We start from the raw sequence: 20,266 nt of genomic DNA, 5'->3' as shown, positions 1-20,266 counted from the left end.
GATCTGGCTTCATATTCTTGAGAAGTGGGGAGAAAATAGCTAACTATTATGCTAAGATTGGAGGAGACTATGCACCGACCCAGGAGACACGCATTTAAGAAGATGTGGTTCTTTCTTAACCAGAATGTTCTCAGAAACAATCCCCACTCCAGAAAACAAAGCCTGAGAAGGAACTAAATTGCTTTTTAGTTTTTTTTTTTTAATTTAATTTACAAATGTTTAGCATTTAAAAATTAACTTAAGGGATCAGCAGATAGCTTAGTGGTTACACTTTGGATTCCCATGTAGTCGACCATAGCTCCAGTCCCAGATCCAGCAGCTTGATACTCATGCTGGTCATGTGTGCATGCATGCTCAAGATCCCGAGAGGAGAATGGAGAAGAGAATGTGGCCTGGCCATTGGCCCTGGGAGGTGACTTCTCGCTTTCTGACTCTCTCTGTCTTTCTGGCGCACACACATGCCCCATAGCAAAAATCCCTCTAAAAATTAAAAAAAAAAAAACCTAAAATGTGTATAATACAGAAAGAATCTAAAACATGGAAATAGTAACTGAGTGGCACATAAATGACTCTGTCTTTTTCTGTACATTTGAAATATAATTTTTAAATAAACCTAAATTGCTAATAAAGAAGACCACCTGGTTTGAGAATTAGAACTTCTAGACAGCCAGAATTACCCCCTGATTCTTTCATATAAACAGCTCATATTTCAAATATGAAGCAGGGCAAGATTACAGTAAGTAGCAAAACTCTTATTTAATTTTTTTTTTTGAGAGGTTTTTGCTATAGGGCGTGTGCACTCACCAGAAAGACAGAGAGAGGCAGAAAGACAGAAAGCAAGAAATCACCCCCCAGGGAAGATGGCCACGCCGCAGTCCCTTCTCCTCCATTCTCCTCTTGGGATCCTGGGCACGCAAGCACATGCGCCGAGCGTGAGTTTTAAGCCACTGGGTCCGGGACTTGAACCATGGTTGACTACATGGGAGTCCAGCGACATAGTCATTACACTAATCGCTGGTCCCCAAAACTCTCTAATCTCTGTGTTAATTCATTCAGACTGTTCTAGAGAGCCACTGTGTACCTGGTACTTTTCTAGGACTTAAAGACATAAGGATGGTCCAAACAGACATGGTCTCTGCTCTCCTTGAGCTCCTATTCTAATGAGAAGACCAGACAAGAAGTAAATAAAAGAGTGGATAATTACACATTGTGATAAGTGTCAGGGGGATTTAAGAAAAAACAATGTAGTTAGAAAAATGGCGAGGGGACATCCCCAGTTTCAGACAGGGTGAATTACAGATGAGCACTACGAGCAAGCTCTATTTAACAAAGAACTGAAGGCTAAAGAACAAAGGTAGGATGGACTTTGGGCCTGAAGCAGGACAGAGCCACGTATGTCCCCAGTCAGAAGTCAGCCACAGAGGTGGTGCACATCCTCAGCAAGGTCTAAGAGGGGAGCAGGGGCGCAACATGGCGGGGCCTTGGGCTCACCATAAGGAGGTAGCATTTTAAAAAAAATAAATATGCCAGCCACTGAAAGTCTCAGTGCAAGAGGGTGGTATGTTCTGAATGCACCTTGAAAAAGGTCGCTCTGACTGTTACCTATAGACTTTGCTGGAGGTTAGCAAGGGTAAAAGCAGGAAGAGGAGGGAGCTGTGGAATCAGGAAATTATAGCCTGCAAGCCAAATCCAGTGCAGTTAAGTTTTACTACAACAATTTCTTTAGATTGCTGTGGTACTCTTGCGCTATCACAGCCCAGTTCGGCTTATGAAGTACACCACAGCCTGTGGGCCCTTTGTAAGCATAGTACAGAGGAAGCCAGATCCCACATGACTGACCAGGTTTCTAGTTCTAGCCTGTAGGCTTGCAAAGCACCCCGGTGCACATGCACTAGGCCAGGATCCTGACAGGATAGAGAATTAGAGGGAAAAGTGCTGTGGCATGACCACGGCGGGGAGGGGTGCCTCCTCCACTCTCTTCCTCTCCTGTGTGTGCGCATGTCTTCTGGGATATAAAACTAAAACAAAACAGAAACTACTGTATGGCCCACAAATACAAAAATATTTACTATCTGGTCCTTTAAAACAAAATATGTCAACCACTGAGTTAAAAGTCTACAGCAAGTGGGACCAGCAGGTGGCATGGTGGTTAAGGCGCTGGATTCCCACATGGCTGACAGCAGTTCTAATCTCAGACCTGACTTCTTGCTTTCTCACTCTCTCTTTCTCTCTCTCTCTGGTAAATGTGTGTGCCCTATAGTAAAATTTAAAAGTAATAATAAATTAAGTTAAATAAATAATTCTGTTTTTAAAAGTCTGTAGTAGTAACTGAAGTCACTAGTGAAGGTGACCATCATTATTACAAGAATTAGTGAGCACCTACTGTGTGCTTAGGAGGAAACCAGATCCCTATAAGTGAAAGTACTGTGAAGGATCAGGTATGTAACCTCCATAACTCTCAACCTCATAAGATTCATTCCCTCATTGGTCCTTACAAAATACAACTCTCTCAGCGTCTTAATTTCTTTCCAATATTCTAGTCTTGTCAAAGTTCTACCCTCTCCATCAACTTTTCTCTGACTTAACATCTTACTCTATATTTTTGAACTTCAGTCAGAAGATCTCCTATGATATTAGGTCATGGGCATGCGCAGGAAAATAGAAAAATATGTCATGACTTTTCCGATGATCCAATACATACTTTGGCTTTGATTACACTGTGCATATTTGTAGTTTTGGATGACCAAAACATTTTCTCCCATAGTTATAAAAACAGCCATTTTGGTAATGGCTATGTCGCTGGACTCCCACGTAGACGACCGCAGTTTGCGTCCCAGACCCGGTGGCTTGAAACTCACACTGGGCATGTGTGCATGCGGGCCCAAGATCCCAAGAGGAGAATGGAGGAGAAGGGATTGCAGTGTGGCCATCCCCCTGGGGGGTGATTTCTCTCTTTCTGTCTCTCTGTCTCTCTCTCTGTCTGTCTGGCGAGCGCACGTGCCCTATAGCAAAAACCTCTCCAAAAAATAACCAAAAAACAAAAAAAAACAGCCATTTCTGCTTTGTCCCTTAACCTCTTTGGAACCACCCAAGGTACCACCCTAGCTCCAAGGCTACACCATTTCATTAGGAGTGGAAAAGGACTCTAGCAGAATCTTCCAGGAAGGAGGGGAATTGGGGTTTGCTGGAATCAATAAGAAAGCTTGCCTTTTGTCTCTGCCGTGACAGTCCTAAGAGGCTGGAAGTCTAGGAATGCCAACACCCTCACCAAATGGGCTCGCACAAAATCGCGCACAGGCCATCTTCAGGAAGGAGTGAAGCAACGGAGAGAGAAGCAAACTGAGAGCTGGGATTCCTGGGGGCCTCCTGAGTCCTGCATTTCACAGCACCTCTCTCCTTCCTCTTTACAAAAGCATGATAAAGCCTACTGTTCTGCTGAGTGAAGTTTCCTCCATTTACAACAGAAGGCCATCCAATAAAATAGCCTTCATGGGCTGGGCAACTATGTACACTGTCCCATACGCCCCTCCTTGCAGGGAGAACAAAGATAAACCACTGAAGACGACTTTGCATCCTTTAGCAGCCCAGACATGGTAGCAAAAGAATCTCCATAAATGACCTTCACTAACTAGCCTCTCTGTGCCAGTTACTTGCCTTCCCTTAAGAGACTCCAAGTGCTTTCCTTTGTCTTGTCGCTTTTCTAGAATGTATTGTTCTTTGTTGAAGATGCTATATAGGCTAGAATTCAAACCTCCTCTCTCAGAACTACTCATTCCCTAGGTGTCACCCATGTATATATGAAATGTACATGCTAAAATACTTCTGTTTTTTTTTTCCTCTTGTTCATGTGTCTTTTATTTCAGGGTTTTTTCTGACTAAGCACCTGTGGGATTTATTCTTCTCTTTCCTAGGGAAATGTGAATCGCTGGTGATTGGCTGGTAGACACATGGGCCCTTGGCTGTTAGGATGTCACCCACAACCAGCCTCTGCTCAGGGTCTGGCACAAAACCAAGATACTCTTTTCTTTAATAGCTGTGATGTCATCTTGGTCATGAACTTGAACAGAATAAACCAGTCAGGTTGATGTCTTCAAATGAGCACAGGACAACCCCTTGAAACAGTCTTTAGAGACCAAAATAAAGGGTTATGTCTTTAAAAAGTCCCTGGGTCTTGGATATGCTATAGAAAAGGGATAATGCATAGTGGTTAAGCTGAAGACAATTAAGAGGAAGCAGATGCAGAAAAGCTTTCTGCCTTTCCTCTGTTTGCCAAAAAATAGGATGTGGATTTATAATGACAAAATGTACCCTGTCCCACCCTCCCCTCCTTTCCACCAGGGAGAGCAAAGAGGAGGCACTGTAAACAACTTTGCATCATGGGCACGGGAGTTAGGAAGACTCACATCAGACTAGTGTCTCCATCACTTACAAGCTGTGTGACCTCTAGCCAGTTCCTCAACTTTTGAAATGAGCCTCAGTTGCATCATCTATAAAATCGCAGTTATTGTAAATGTTGAAAGAACGGTGCATGCAAAGCTTTTAGAATTTTTTCTCGGCTTGCTAAATAAAATGAAGCTTCTGTTATTCTAATGTAGCTTGGCCTAGTAAAGATGGAAATAGGTATGCAGAAGATGAATTCTTGTCACTTACTGGCAAAGCCCCGCCCTCTCCCCTGACAGCCTAGACCCATCTCAAGACCGCACTCAACAACTCCGTGCGCACCTCTCCTCTGTCTCAGGTAAGTCCTCCTCGACTGTCCTCTCTGTAAAATAAGGAAGTTGTCCTTTTCCATTCGGATTCCTGTGCTTCAGTCACTGTTCAATTCCTCCAGGAAAATGAACATTTTTAGCCCATCGCTTTGGGGCCAAGGTGACTGTTTTCACAGAGCATTATTTGATTTTGTTCTGGAAACGTTAATCTCCGAGACACACGCAGAAGCAGGAGTCTGCTATTTACACTGTCCTGTGCATTCCCACCTACACTTGGGCAGCCTCCACACACAGGCAGGAGCAAGCTAAGGGGAAAGAGAGTGCTGACTTACACTATGGTGGTCCACGAAAGGCTCAGGTGCTCTCAAACACGTAACAAGGAAATAGAAAAAGATTTACAGAAGTGTCAGAGACCACCACGACCTAGCAGAAATCCTGAAGCTGGCTGAAAATGTTATTATCTTATTTCCTATAAGAGGAGCTTGTTGAAAAAATAAATAAATAAATAAGCAAACAAACAGACCAAGAAGTTCTCATGCTCAGCCCATTTCTCATGACCTCTGCTAGTCATGGATAGCCACAGCTACAAGACAGATCAAGATCATCAATGTTTCTCAGCTGGGATATGATTAGCATTTTTAATGAGATCATTCTTCTTTGGGCTTCAATATCCCCTGCACTGTAAGACGTTTACTCTCTCCACTAAATGTCTACAGCACAGTCTGCCATCACTGTGCCAGTAAGTCCAAAAATGCCCCCATGCATTTCTGATAACTGTAGAGGAACCAGTACTGCCTGCAGACTCTCTTTTTCCAAATGGGTTCATGAAGTTCAGAGATCTGACATGATTTCCCCCAAATCACACAAGGCTGGATCTCAAACTATATGCTTTGACATCTAGTCCCAGCGATCTTTGTAATACGCATTCCATCTTGGCTACCAATAAATTTCAATCCACAGCTTGATGCCATTATAAAACTTAGAACCAAGTTGTAAACACGAACAACAACCTTACCTCCTAATTGTGATTTAATTGTACTTAATATACCCTTACCCGTGGTGAGCAACTTGTTCTTATTCATAAGGGTCTACTTCACCCTATGTAGATTGGCAGACTTGCTTTTGTTAATAGACAATCCAAAAACAGCACTCTAATTCTTGCCTATTGACTCTCAGGAAGTAGAGAGTCTGTGGAAGTTTATCAAGTATATCGAAAATATTCAGCAGCTCAAAAACTACTTTGTCCATAAAACCTCCATATTTCTGACATTCACAGCCCTGTTCAATCAATTTGTGTTATATCACGAGCTGCTTCTGTTGGGTGACTACCCCTTGGAGTGGGGTTGGTCTAAGTTTGTAACAGTATTAATGTCTAGTGGCCAAATCTGCTCATCCGCTGGCCTGTAACAGTTCCCAAAATCCCATCCTATGGCTTAGTTCTAGAGGAGGAGATAAACAGATTTGAAAAGGATTCTGTATTAGAGTTTGTGGTATTTGTATTGTATCGCCCTGCTCCAGCAAAGTCACTGGCAATGAGAGAAAAATCTGCCCACACACAGTCTGGCTCTGACTCCACCTCACGCTCCCACACACCTGATCCATCAATATTGCACGAAGGTGAAAAAGGACAGAGCCTTCAGGACTCTGTGTTCTCGTGGTATTTTCAGAGCAATTCATGAACCTCTTTTAATGCATTTGCCTCCTCTGAGATGTGCTTCAGACAAGCCTACATGATCAATGATCAAGTGACGCTCAGTCACTTTTTCAGAGTTTGGGTAGACCAACAGGTCTGGGGTTGCATTTTAATAGCAAGACTCTCAAAATCTAGAGAGTCTTTTATTCTACACAAGAATATCGAAGGCAGAAAAAAAAATGCATTGATTCAGAAGTTTAATACAATGTGAAAAGAACAAAACGAAGGTCCCAAATTTAGGTATTTCTTAGCCTAAAACATTCAAGCAGTAAATACAATTTTGTGGAGATACCAATTTATAATTAATAACCATTATGGGTAGGGGATATATGCAAACCTCAGAGGAAAAAAACTGTAGTAATGGCAGAATGTTTTCTTTTTCACATTTCCAGTCGTGTTATTAGAAACTCGTTAGGCGTCCATTAGCATTTAATTTCTCTAAAATATCCAATTATGGTTTTGTTGTCCACAGGCATAATTTTTTGAAATGTCCCTGTATATCATGTGGACCACATTACACATAACTAAAAGTCTGCACTTTCCTCATCTCCCTTAAAAGAGGGTCAGTTGTGAACTTCAGGTTCCAAAAGCCTCTTTTCAATTTTTCAGAGTAATCTTCCAGAGGAACCATAGAAACTTGTCTGGTTCCTGTAAAAACGCTGGCAGTGAAGCACCAGCATGCCCTCTTAATCTCCCTTCCTTTTATAAAGCTGAGAGCCACCCAAAGTATTTATCCAAATCCAGTCTTCAACAAATAGTTGCTGCAAATAAGAAAAAGGCATGCAGAAATTCACTGCTAGCAAGGATAATTTTTTTAAAAATCATTCCTGGGGGAAGGAGGGAAAGATCCTTAAAAAAATGTAATTTTCTGGCATGCCTTAAAGCTAGTCATAACTATTTTAAATTACTTTGCATATAAATATCGGTTATCCCAATGGGAAAATGCAAAACCGAAAGACAATGCCTAGAAAGGATTGAGTTATAAATCTGGCATTCCCATTGTTAAACTTAGGCAGTAAATAAATGAACAACCTCCTTTCCCACATTTCCAACTAGCCTTCATTTGTTTCCTGTGAAGCATATTGGCAAAGTAAAAGTTTCTGGTGGCAGAAAAAACAAAAACAAAAAAGAAAACAAAACTTGGAAACAAATCAAATAACTGCATCAGACAAAAATCAATAAGACTGATCTTCAACTCAATTATTTCCCCTCTGAGGATGAATAGCTCTCACAGCAAGGTATTTGTAAGTACTCTATTGGTATATATAATCGGATATAGGCCTTTCTTTAGAGAGACGGCTACATTTCAAAAAATATATGTCCATCTTGGGTAACTGGCCAACTGAACACAGCATCGTCTCTGAGTCTGTGCCTCTAAATCATTCTTCTTCCAAGGTCTCACTCCTCCATCCACAGGAGATAGTAATCAGATAATTACCAGAAAAAAGGCTGTCATCTTTCTGCAAACCACACATGGTTAGGAGTAGTAGGTGTTAATTTAAAAAGCTTGCCAGGATCTGGCCCCATGACCTAGTGTATGGGAGTCAGATCCCCACACAGCCAATTGTGATTATTTTTTTTTTTTTTGGAGAGGTTTTTGCTATAGGGCACGTGCGCTCGCCAGACAGGCAGAGAGAGACAGAGAGACAGAAAGCGAGAAGTCATCCCCCAGGGGGGATGGTCACACCGCAATCCCTTCTTTTCCATTCTCCTCTCGGGATCTTGGGCACGCACGCACACGTGCCCAGCGTGAGTTTTAAGCCACCGGGTCTGGGACGTGAACCGTGGTCAACTACATGGGAGTCCAGCGACATAGCCATTACGCTAACTGCTGGCTCTCGCCAATTGTGATTTGAATACTGGCCATGGCAGTTTTTAAAACATACTGGGCATGGGTGTATGTATGCCCTAAATCACAACAGAAATGGAGAAATGGATGAGAAAGGATTACATCATGACCATTCCCCATGGAAAATGTTTTCTTCCTTTCCTTTTGTCCCTCTGTTTCTCTCTGGTACTCTCTGGCAACTTCAAAAAAAAAAAAAAAAATCTTGCCAGAATGTGGACAGAAGAGTTTTCAAAGCTTAAGTCAGTAAATTTCAATCAGCTTAGTTTCAATGTTTTTTATTAATAAAGGAGAATCTCAGGTCATCAGACCCCAAATAATCAAAATCTAGATGAAATCCTTTCATATTCCCTTGACACCAAAGTTAGTGGGTTAAGAAACGCAGTGCAAAGCATGCCTTCTTTGCGCTTTGAGACACCAAACTTTACATGTGTATGTGTATGTGTGCAGTGTATATATATTACAAATATACATACATACATACATACATATAATACATATATTAATACATATATTCTTTCAAGTGAGACTATTGAATAAATAATTACCAAGGTATTGTATACTATAGGAGATATACTATGGTTCTAAGATTAATGATAACCAGAAGGTCCACTTAAACATCTTGTAGGGCAGACACTATATAGTATGATGTGACCTGGCCTGAGGATTTCCAACCCTGGCTCCAAGGACTTCCAAAAACAAGACCACATCTGTACAGATGAAACTTTCCTGAACTTAAAACTTACTCTTACCAGAATAGTTTAGTCTCCCTTTATGAAAGAAACACCTATGAACTGACCTGGATTGACTATAGGTATAAGAAAGGAGAGGGAATATAAATTAGTCAATCCACTGTGGAGAACAATATGGAGGTTCCCCAAGGATCTACAAATAGAACTACCATATGTTCCAGCAGTTCTACTCCTGGCTATCTACCCAAAGGATAGGAGAATGCTCAGTCACAAAAGTGCTTGTACATCTATGTTTATTGCAGTATTATTCACGATTCCTAAAACATGGAACCAACCCAAATGTCCATGAACAGATGAATGGATTGAAAAAGTGTGGCACATATACTCTATGGAATACTACTCAGTCATAAAAAATAACAAGATCCTGGCATTTGATAGAAGTGGACAAATATGGAAGATTTACTGCTGAGGGAAGTAAACCAGGCTATGAAAGAGAGACATTGTATGTCTCCACTTAACATATACCTACTATCTGCACTGTATGGCAAAAACTGAAAGACTAGAGGATATAGAAGCATGGAAAATGGTGAAGGATACTGAAGACAGTGCAGAAAGAGGGCGGGAGAAGGGGGAGATTATGAGGAAAGAAATTAAGTAGAAAAAGAGAGAGGCAAGACATTTATAGGGCATAGAAATGGAATATTATCTGTTGATGATAATGTGTATTGTATCCTGAACTGGATTGGTGTGAAGTGTACTCATATTGGGTAAATTCACTTTACAAGTTAAGGGATATATACTGATTGAATGTATAAAATAAATTATTTTTTTAAAAAAGAAAAAAAAAAGGGGGGGGAATGAATCCTCCAAACTCTGAGAATGGTTTTCACGCAGAGACCCTCCCTTCTAGCCTATAGGTCATCAAATACCCCAGACTGTATCTGGCCTAAGATGCTGGCCTGCTCAGGCTTTCCATTGTGTCAGAGCACTGCCAGGATAAACTACTGGAGCACTAGATGGTGTCTAAGACTCAACTTTGACATGATCAAGTAGGAGTCACTCATGAGGAAACTGGACCGCCAACTAGGATTACCAAAAAAGGTGACACAAGGGCAGAGTAGAATACATTTCGGTAAATCCATCATCAGAAATGTTGCTGAGGGACCAGGAGTTAGCATAATGGCTATGTCTCTGGACTCCCATGTAGTCGACTGAGGTTTGAGTCCTGGACCCAGTGACTTAAACTCACGCCAGGCATGTGTGCATGCTTGCTCAAGATCCCAAGAGGAGAATGGAGGAGAAGGGATTGTGGCGTGGCCATCCCCCCTGGGGGGGGGGGGTTCTCACTTTCTGTCTCTCTGTCTCTCTCTCTGTCTTTCTGGCGCATGCATGCGCCCTATAGCAGAAACCTCTCCAAAAAAGAAAAAAAGAAATGTTGCTGATAGGGCCAGAAGGTGGCATGGTGGTTAAGGCGCTAGATCCCACGTGGCTGACTCTGTGGTTTCAGTCCCAGATCCAGTGACTTGAGAAACATACTAGACACATGTGTGAATGTGCCCAAAACCCTGTGAGTAGAGAGCAGAATGGAGGAAAAGGGATTGTAGCATTGCCACCATTTTCTCAACAGGAGGGTGATTTCTCACTTTTTCTCTACCTGAGTCTCTCTCTGACACACACCCTAGGACAAAACTAAAATTAATTAATTAATTAAATTTTTTTAAAAAGTGCTGCTGAAAAAAAGGCCAAAAAAAATCACAAAACTGCAAAAATAAGCAATATTCATGGAATGCTGTTTCTTAGGTGGAGTGCAAGCATGTAAGAAACTCTTATCCTTCATTTTTCTTGTAAAGCATTAGCTCAAAAATTCTTTTCCTTCTGACTTTCTCTCTCACAGGGTGTGGGATGGCTCTCAGAATTCAGGGTTACCTCTGGTTTCCCACATACCATGCCTTCAAAGTATTTTTTTTTCTTTAGAGAAAGAGTTGTATTGCAAAAGAAACATGTCCAACCTGAGTAAAACAGGCTGGTTCTTGGTCAAAACAGGAATTTTCAAGTTCAAGACTGTGGCCAGGGTAAGTCAAAGGAAAAAGAAAATTTAAATGACATAGGAAGTGGGATTAACCTAGGAAAAATTCCAATCTTTATACCTCTTATTTTATGAAGGTATGGGGTTCGCTTTTGGAATTGTTTAGTGTTTAGGTTAAAAGGCAGTAAAATAAATAGAAAGGCAGTGAAGAGCATCTACAGCCTCTATTCTGACTGTTTCGGCAGAGTCAAGGCCACTCACGGGATATGTAAGAGCTAAGTCTGGACAGGGTAGGGGAAGAGAGCTTAGAGCCATGATGAGCCAGCTGAGGAATGGCAGTGGTTTCTCCTGGGCAAGGTGAGCCATCAAAAGTTTTAGAGAAAGTGAGGTCCTTGTTTGGAGTTGTGACTTGGGAAGCTCCTCAGAAGCATAGGTGCCTGCTGAATCAACAAGGGGAAACACCATAGACACAGCAACTAGTTATAAGGCTCCTGCAATAGCACAGATGGGAGATCCTGGGGGCTCCAAGCAAAAAAAAAGGCAGAAGGGATGAGAGAGGATGAATAAGAGGAAGCTCTGGGAGGAGAAGCTGAACTGTAAGATGTTGCATTTAGACCATGCTGGCTTCCAAGTGCCAGTGGGATGGGAGGGCAGAAATGGCTCATGAGTTTTTGAACCAGGTTCTTGTAACTATACATGAAGTATTGAAACACAGCAACCGGATCCACATGATAGAACATGGCACCTGCTGCAAAACTAGATGAGCAAAAACTGAAAGGAGACACATGGCTTTTAGGAGCAGCCCTGCTAGCTCAGGCAGGCCTAGAAATGGCTTCACAAGACCCTCAGCCTCATTTATTTGGTGAACTCTTTCCTCTTGTGCTTGGGTTCCTCAGCAACAGTGCCTGGCCAGTTGCTAAGTTGCTCTAATAACCCATGGCCTCTCTCCCTTAGAGAAGGAACTGTCAGCTCATGAATGCTGCTTCTGAAGCAAGACCAGCCTCTCCCTGACCCCCCGGAAATATGTGCATGCTCTTGCTCCCTCTCCACTCATCTCTGCACTCTCCAACACTGGCTGTCTATTCCCCTGCCAAGGCAATGGCCTTTTCAGTTCTCCCTTATCTTCATGTCCCCCTGTTTTCTTCTCAGTAAGGATTTCTTGGGAAGAGACACCCAAGCTCCAACGTGACCAGCTTTCACGCAGACCTTATTTTATCTGGTTTTAGGAATTATAATCTTCTTTACCTTTCTCCTACTCTGCTTCTTCAAATTGCACATTAAAGGTACCAGGAAACAACCTCAGTGCCTGTCAGTTGTCATCAGTTAATAAAATATGGATTCTCCATGCAATTGAGCGATATTCAGGAATTAAAAATCAACGAGGTAGATCTACGTAGGCAGATACAGACCAGTCTCTACCCTCACTGTGAAATGAAGAAACAAAATAGTTTGCACGACTTGCTACTATCTGGGCCAGAAAAGGAGATTCTAAATGCTCATTATTTGTATCAAATAGCTCTGGATGGACACTGTTTCTATTAATAAATAAGAGGTCAGCCCCAGAATTCAGTGTCCATAGGTTTGCCCCAGTGCTGTATGAATTGGGAAACTTACAAAGAAATTATTTTATTTACCACTTACCTTCTTCTATCCTAAGGAATTCCACACGAACTAGTTTTCTGCTAATGTCTTGTGACCAGGATAACATTTTTCCAATTACTCACAAAGAGCAGAGATTATTAACCCTGTGATTTTATTCCACTAGGGCTGCTCAAATTCATACTCCTTGCCATCCACAGACGTTAAATGATGAATTATGAATGGCACAAATGATAATGAAATTCACAGAATAAACTTCTATAAGCCCTAAATAAGTTTTGTTGATGGGGTGGAAGGAGTGCCAAGGAGCAGGCAGGCGACAATGAATAGTGTGACAATGCACTCGATTCGATTTTGTAAAGCAGTGAGGAAGCCCCCAAAGTCTCTATCTCAGACTTTACTCTAATTCCATTTAACAAACATTGTTAAGCCCCAGTGACTGGAAGATTTTCAAATTAAATAGAGTTGGAGTCATTTGCAATGATACTGCTTGCTGCCAACGTAACCTATCTGGAACCGCTTTAAAACTTCTACTAATATGGGATTTGTTAGCAAACTCTGACCAGGGAAATTCTCTCTATGCAGAAAGGGATTAGGGCTGAAAATGGCTGCGCCAGCTTCATTCTCCCTACAAGGAGTTTACGAGCGATTGGTGAGCCTTGCACGAGGTGCAGCTCATTGAATGTGGATGGTGGCGCTCCAGGTCCCTCAGAAGAGGCTGAGATGGGCTAAAAACTGAGCCTGGTCTCTGGTGGCAAACCACTCCTCCCCCTTCCTCCCAGATGGCCATGTCAGCGTTGTGGCAGCATCTGGGAATTAGTTCGAAATGCAGAATCGTGGACCTCAACCCAAATCTCCAGACTTGGAATCTGCAGCTTAACAAGACCCTCAGGTGAATCTTACACACCTTCAACTTTAGTAGCCTTAAGTCTGTGTAGCGCTAATGAGAAATGCTTCTTGTGTATAAAGGAAAGAAGAGTCCTCTTCTTTTCAGCCTAGCCTTGCAAAATGTTTAAATGTTAAAACTTACCATTTTCTCACATTTTGGCATGACATTGATGCTTTGGGAAGATACTCCTGCAGAGAAGCATGACCTCCCCAGCCACCCTGGGCTGAAATGAAGACTCTATTCCAGGCTCAGTCACTAACTTTGTCTGATGGCAGACAAGTTTCTCGACCTTTCAGACCTCACCTCCCCATACATATAACAGGAAGCCTTTAGACCTAGATCATCTTCTAAGCACCCTGCTAGGCAGTGATGGTTTGCAGTTTTATCAATGAAAGGAGTATCGGCTATGAGGTCACCAGATCACAGATAAAAATGCCTTCTGATTTATGTCCTTGACTGACCCTGGAATAGACAAGCCTTCTCTAGCCAGAGCCCTCCTTTGATCTCTTTGGCTTTCTTCATGTTTAACAGCCTTCACTTTGCAGAAAATCTCACATTTACCTTAAAGACAGCTGGTCTGTATTTCAAGGAATCTTCTTCAGAGAGCTCTAAAGTCATGGGTGCCTGGAAGCCTAAGCTTTCATCAGGATATATCAGGTTCCTTCCCAGAAAGAAAGTGAACACATACAGCATGTGCAGACATGCGTTCACACACGCATACACACACAGAGTCCTTGAAGAGAATAGTTTTTCTTCTTTAGTATTTGTCACATAGTGTTAACCATCTTAGTTATCTACAATGCATAGTGATCATAAGCACAGCAGATTGTTCTTAACATAGAATCCAAGGGTAAAAAGTCTCCTTAATGACCAAGTCCTCCCAGGGCTGGCCCCATAGCCTAATGGTTAAGGGAAGCCACATCACACTTAGCCAATCATGGTCCAAGTCCCAGTCCTGCCAGCTTGAAAAACACTCCAGGCACAAATCTCCACAGGATGGAGAAAAGAAGGAAAAGGGATTGGAAGCCTTTAGACCTAGATCATCTTCTAAGCACCCTGCTAGGCAGTGATGGTTTGCAGTTTTATCAATGAAAGGAGTATCGGCTATGAGGTCACCAGATCACAGATAAAAATGCCTTCTGATTTATGTCCTTGACTGACCCTGGAATAGACAAGCCTTCTCTAGCCAGAGCCCTCCTTTGATCTCTTTGGCTTTCTTCATGTTTAACAGCCTTCACTTTGCAGAAAATCTCACATTTACCTTAAAGACAGCTGGTCTGTATTTCAAGGAATCTTCTTCAGAGAGCTCTAAAGTCATGGGTGCCTGGAAGCCTAAGCTTTCATCAGGATATATCAGGTTCCTTCCCAGAAAGAAAGTGAACACATACAGCATGTGCAGACATGCGTTCACACACGCATACACACACAGAGTCCTTGAAGAGAATAGTTTTTCTTCTTTAGTATTTGTCACATAGTGTTAACCATCTTAGTTATCTACAATGCATAGTGATCATAAGCACAGCAGATTGTTCTTAACATAGAATCCAAGGGTAAAAAGTCTCCTTAATGACCAAGTCCTCCCAGGGCTGGCCCCATAGCCTAATGGTTAAGGGAAGCCACATCACACTTAGCCAATCATGGTCCAAGTCCCAGTCCTGCCAGCTTGAAAAGCACTCCAGGCACAAATCTCCACAGGATGGAGAAAAGAAGGAAAAGGGATTGAGTGTGACCACACACCACTGGGGATTCTCTCTCTCTCTCTCTCTTTCTCTCTCAAATGTGCCCTCTGGTAATAAAGCACCCCAAAGTATATTGAAATATCCTCTTTATAATATCCTGACATGTCATCTTTCAGTCTGTTTAAATATCCTGATTATCATGAAAATCATTTACCTCCATGACAGTGTGTGTCATTCCACCTGCTCTCTACAAAGTTCCTATGTGGATCGAAGCTCTGCCATCTGCTCACTTTTATTCACCTGAGCCTGGCCTTTCCTCATAAATTCCCAGCATCCCACTTCTAGGAGTAGCCTTCCATTTATTGTTCTCTAATCAGGCATATCCAGTTCCCCCAGAACTGTTTAAAATCCTACTATAGGCTCACGTATCTCTGAAGGAGTTGCATCTGGACTTGAAATTAGTATTCCAGGCAGGGGAAAAAAAAAAAAAAAAAGGACTCAATCATTGATGTTTTGATGTTTCCTTTTGAAAAAGAACCAGAAGGAAGTTGTTAAGTGGCAGGTGATTCGAGACATGAGTTGGTGTTTTGTTCTTCCTGTTGGTCTCAACATGCCATCCTGACCAAGTAGTGGGATCTTCATGCTCCCTAACCTCTGGGGAGTTGTGTTGTAAAGTGGAGAACAGAAGTTATCGAGGACCAGCAGTTGGCGTAATGGCTATGTTGCTGGACTCCCATGTAGTCAACCGCGGTTTGAGTACAGGCCCTGGGGGCTTAAACTCACTCTGGATGCATGTGCGTGAGTGCCCAAGATCCCGAGAGGAGAATGGAGGAGAAGAGATCGCAGTGTGGCCATCCCCCCTTACGAGGTGATTTCTCACTTTCTGTTTCTCTGTCTTTCTGGCGAGTGCATGCACCCTATAGCAAAAACTTCTCAAAAAGAAAAGAAAAGAAAAGAAAAGAAAAGAAAAGAAAAGAAAAGAAAAGAAAAGAAAAGAAAAGAAAAGAGAAAAGAAAAGAAAAGAAGTCATCCTCAGAACAATGGCATTTGTTTTCCATAATTTTCTGCTCCTTGGTAATCATAGGAAATAGGGTGGCAGGAAGAATAAAGAGAGAAGGGAACACCTTTGAAGCAAGAGAATAAAGAGATGTTCCAAGAATGGGAATGAGATGGAGCTGACCCACAACATAAAGGAGACTTTTGCCAGTGTGGGAAAAGAGATGGGACCAGATCTTAGGAAGGAGAACAGTTTTCAGAGAAAACTAGGGGAACTAGAATCTAGTCATTGAGTATTTTCCCTGGGTAAATACCTAATCATGAACCCGAGCTTGGCACAAAAGTAACTGAAACATTTTCTTCAAGAGATTCCACTCCTCACTTCAAGCTTGGGAGTGAAAATATCTGTGACCTATTGGAAATGAAAGTCACAGTTCACAGTTTCTGGCCACAAGTTATGTCTCCAGAACTTGTGTATGACCCCAAGGAAGCAGATGAGAGCCTTCAAAAATGACTGAAAGTTACTATTCCTATAGTTCACCTATTCTATAGGTTTAGAATCAAATTTAAAGGAAAGTAAATACTTTAATTTTTTTACACTGCTCTTCTTTGTTTAAAACTTACTTCCATTACAAGTGTGTACAACATTGTGAAAGGACTCAAAGGTTCCTTGGCTCAATGGAAGTACTATTTCATCTGGACATACTACTTTGGTTTCTCTTGGCAGTGAAATGAATTATAGCTAAATATAAAACAATGGTGACCCCTTGTCATATCCTTCACTCCATGTGCATCTAACTTCCCTCCTCTGATAAATGAAGATAATAATGTCATGATTTTATAAAATTGCTGATAGAATTCTAGATTTCCATGCAGGTGGCCATATTAGAATTTCAATAACCATAGGGCTTATAGATATTGTTTAGGGAATAAATTAAAAGTTTGGGGTCCAGGTCAGAAAGATGTTTTAAATTTTCGCTCTGTGTGTTCTAACACTTCAATTTCTTCATCTATAAAATGGGGATAATAATAGTAGCTAGTTGGCCGGGTTTCATGAGAATTAAATAATATAATCCATGTAACATTCCTTACAAAATACTTGGTACATGTTAGTGCTAATTAACTATTAAACATTGAGGAAATTGAAAACAGTTTGCAAAATTAGACATATATAAATGGAAGTTATCATTATTAAGTACTTGATATTTCAGTTGATTTGAAAAGAAATTTTTCCATCTAAAAAATAAATTCAACATCTGGACCTAAAACGTATGTAATTATAACAACAAAAGGAGAGAAAAAATTTAAATCCACAGATGGGGAATATTACTTATTTTAGTCTAAAAATAACTCAACACTTTGAAATAACTCAGATCTATTTTCCATAAATATTCATGGGATGCCTAAATGATTGAGAGTTAAAGTACAGTACTTGGAACTTCTTTTGTGTATATGTGTCTGAATATGAACATCTTTAAAATTAGACAGTTTTCCTTCATCTGCCAGGCAGATGATACAAAGGTCTAATCAAGAATTCATCCGGGCAAAGAAACTCATTAGTCAGCCAAAGTTATGATGCAAATACTGTCAGGAAACCTTGTTTTGGTTAAAAAAGAAAATTTAATTTACTGCAGAGTGAATAATCCAGTTCTCTATCAACCATTCATTCCAAGATTAAACATTATGGATTTCTCCATTAGCTATACATCCAAGGCCTATGACATGTATTAGCTTCTATATCCTTTGGCCCTGAAGGATGGTCAATCTCTTGTTCTTGGAATCTCTTTGAAACTACCAAGTCTATTGGGTAGAACACAAACAAAACAAAGGAGAGTTTTGAAGAAGCTGAAATTTTAGAGTTGACAGTCCTCAAAACCAACCTTTTACATAATCTGGTTCTCCCCTTCATACCTACTCAGAAGACTGGTCATCCTTGTCTGTGTGAATATTATTGTAAATTGGAGTTCACCATCCATTTTAGTTAAAATTCTTTCCATTTCAAATGGCAGAAAACTCAACCCAAACTGACTTAAAATGGGAATTCACTTCTCTATAACATAGAACATGAACCATCTAAAATAACAATTTCCTTCTTAGAATCATCAAGACTTAACCAATGTCACCAAGGTCTGGTTTTTCTTCCCATGTCTGAGGTCCACTTCCTCTCAGATAGGCTCATTTTGGTAGCCCAACAGCTACAGCCTCTATTCTCTTCTTCAGGGATGGTGGAAAGAGACCAGTAACCTATTATCTCAAATAAAAGTTTGAGAATTCAGTCTTTTTTATTCCAATTGGCCTAATTTGGGTCGCTTAGTACTCAGGCACTATTGTCGGTTTGGGATTACATAGGGCTTTAGTTTGCCTGGCTCACCTCTCAGAACTGTGGAGAGCAGCCAATCTGAGCAAACATGTTGACCTTTAGACACATGCAGAAATGCGATTCCATGAAGTCATTTGCAGGACATTGAACACCATTTACATGTGAATACTCTAGGAGAGATTTATGGATACAAACCAAAACAAAAGAAACTCATGGAGGACCACTCTACTAAAAGTTCTGTTCTCTGCCGTTTAGGGATGCCTTTTGAATTTTTAGCCACTAGAATCATGAGTTATTAAATTTCTAACTTTTTTTTTTTTTGGAGAGGTTTTTGCTATAGGGTGTGTGCTCTCACCAGAAAGACAGAGAGAGACAGAGAGACGGAAAGCAAGAAATCACTCCCCAGCAGGGATGTCCATGCCGCAATACCTTTTCCTCCATTCTCCTCTTGGGATCTTGGGTATGCACACACATGTGCCTGACATGAGTTTAAGTCACTGGGTCCAGGACTCAAACCATGGTCAACTACATGGGAGTCCAGCGACATAGCTGTTATGCCATCTGCTGGTCCCTATATCTCTATTTTTTTAAGTCATCATCTCAGATATTTCTTTTAGCAACACAATAATGAACTAAGATGGAGGGTCTGTTATTAGGACAGAAAGCTGCTAGTCATATCCATCTTTGCCTGTTTTGGGCCTCTGGGTTCAACTTCACGGCTGTGAAGTCTCCCCCTCCACCAGTGTCCTCCTCCCAGACCCAGCGCTAGCCAGATAAGAAGGCTGCTTTGCTCCTTCTTGCTCTCCTCTTCCCTTCGAACTTTTTTTCTCTCTTTAAAAAAACAGCTCTCTGCCCTCCTTAGATGTTTCTCTTGTTAATCTCTGTCTTTTTTCTCACCTAGGACAGAAAGCTGCTAGTCATCTTCATCTTTGCCTGTTTTGGGCCTTCACACAGTATGCTTGCGCGCCACACAGTTTTCCATTTTCATCCCAATTTCATTTTATGCGAAGTGATTTTTTTTCTCTTTTTTTCCTCTTTTTTCTTCTAGTACTTTCCTTCTTTTTTCTTCACCTTCTCTTCCTATTTTTATTTCCTACTTTCTTTTTTTTTAACCCTACTTTGCTGTTTTAAGTCTCAACCCTTACACTCTGCCTAGAGACAATTAGGTGCATAGTAGCCAACCATCTGAGCATTGTGAGTTTTAGAGAATTCTTTGCACATCACTGTAGTGGTTGCAAAAATAGTGAAATTCTCTTCATAAATCTGATTACAAAACTCCCCCTGTGATTCCTGCATTTGCGAACTTAGTAAAAGGGAAAAAATAGCACCAAATAATTTCATAGTGGGGGAAACATATGAGTTCATAATCACAGAATCCCTCTCTAACAAATTGACCAGAAGTGAATACATTCCAAATGACTAAAAATCAAAGAAGAGCTACAAGGATGAGAGAATCAAGTAGTACATCTCCACCAAGGGAACAATGTAACCTGTCACCAAGTAGAGAAAGTTTAAAAAATATCACCAAAATGTCAGAATTTGATAGAAAGTGGACGAATATGGAAGATTTGTTGCTGAGTGAAGCAAGTAGGCTATAAGAGACATTGTATGTCTCCACTTAACATATGTCAACTGTCCACACTCTATGGTAGAGACTGAAAGACTGGAGAATAGAAAAGCACTAAAAATTGTAATGGACACTAGAGACAAAATGGAAAGAGAGTGTGGGAGGGGAAGAGTGGAGGAAAGGAAATTTGGGGGGGAAATGGAGAGGTAAGAAACTTGTGGGACACCCATATGGTTTTTTTATCTGTTGA

Source organism: Tupaia chinensis, unplaced genomic scaffold, assembly GCF_000334495.1.
Source record: "Tupaia chinensis unplaced genomic scaffold, TupChi_1.0 Scaffold143796_1, whole genome shotgun sequence".
Classification (NCBI taxonomy): Eukaryota; Metazoa; Chordata; class Mammalia; order Scandentia; family Tupaiidae; genus Tupaia; species Tupaia belangeri.
This window is presented reverse-complemented; position numbering follows the sequence as displayed.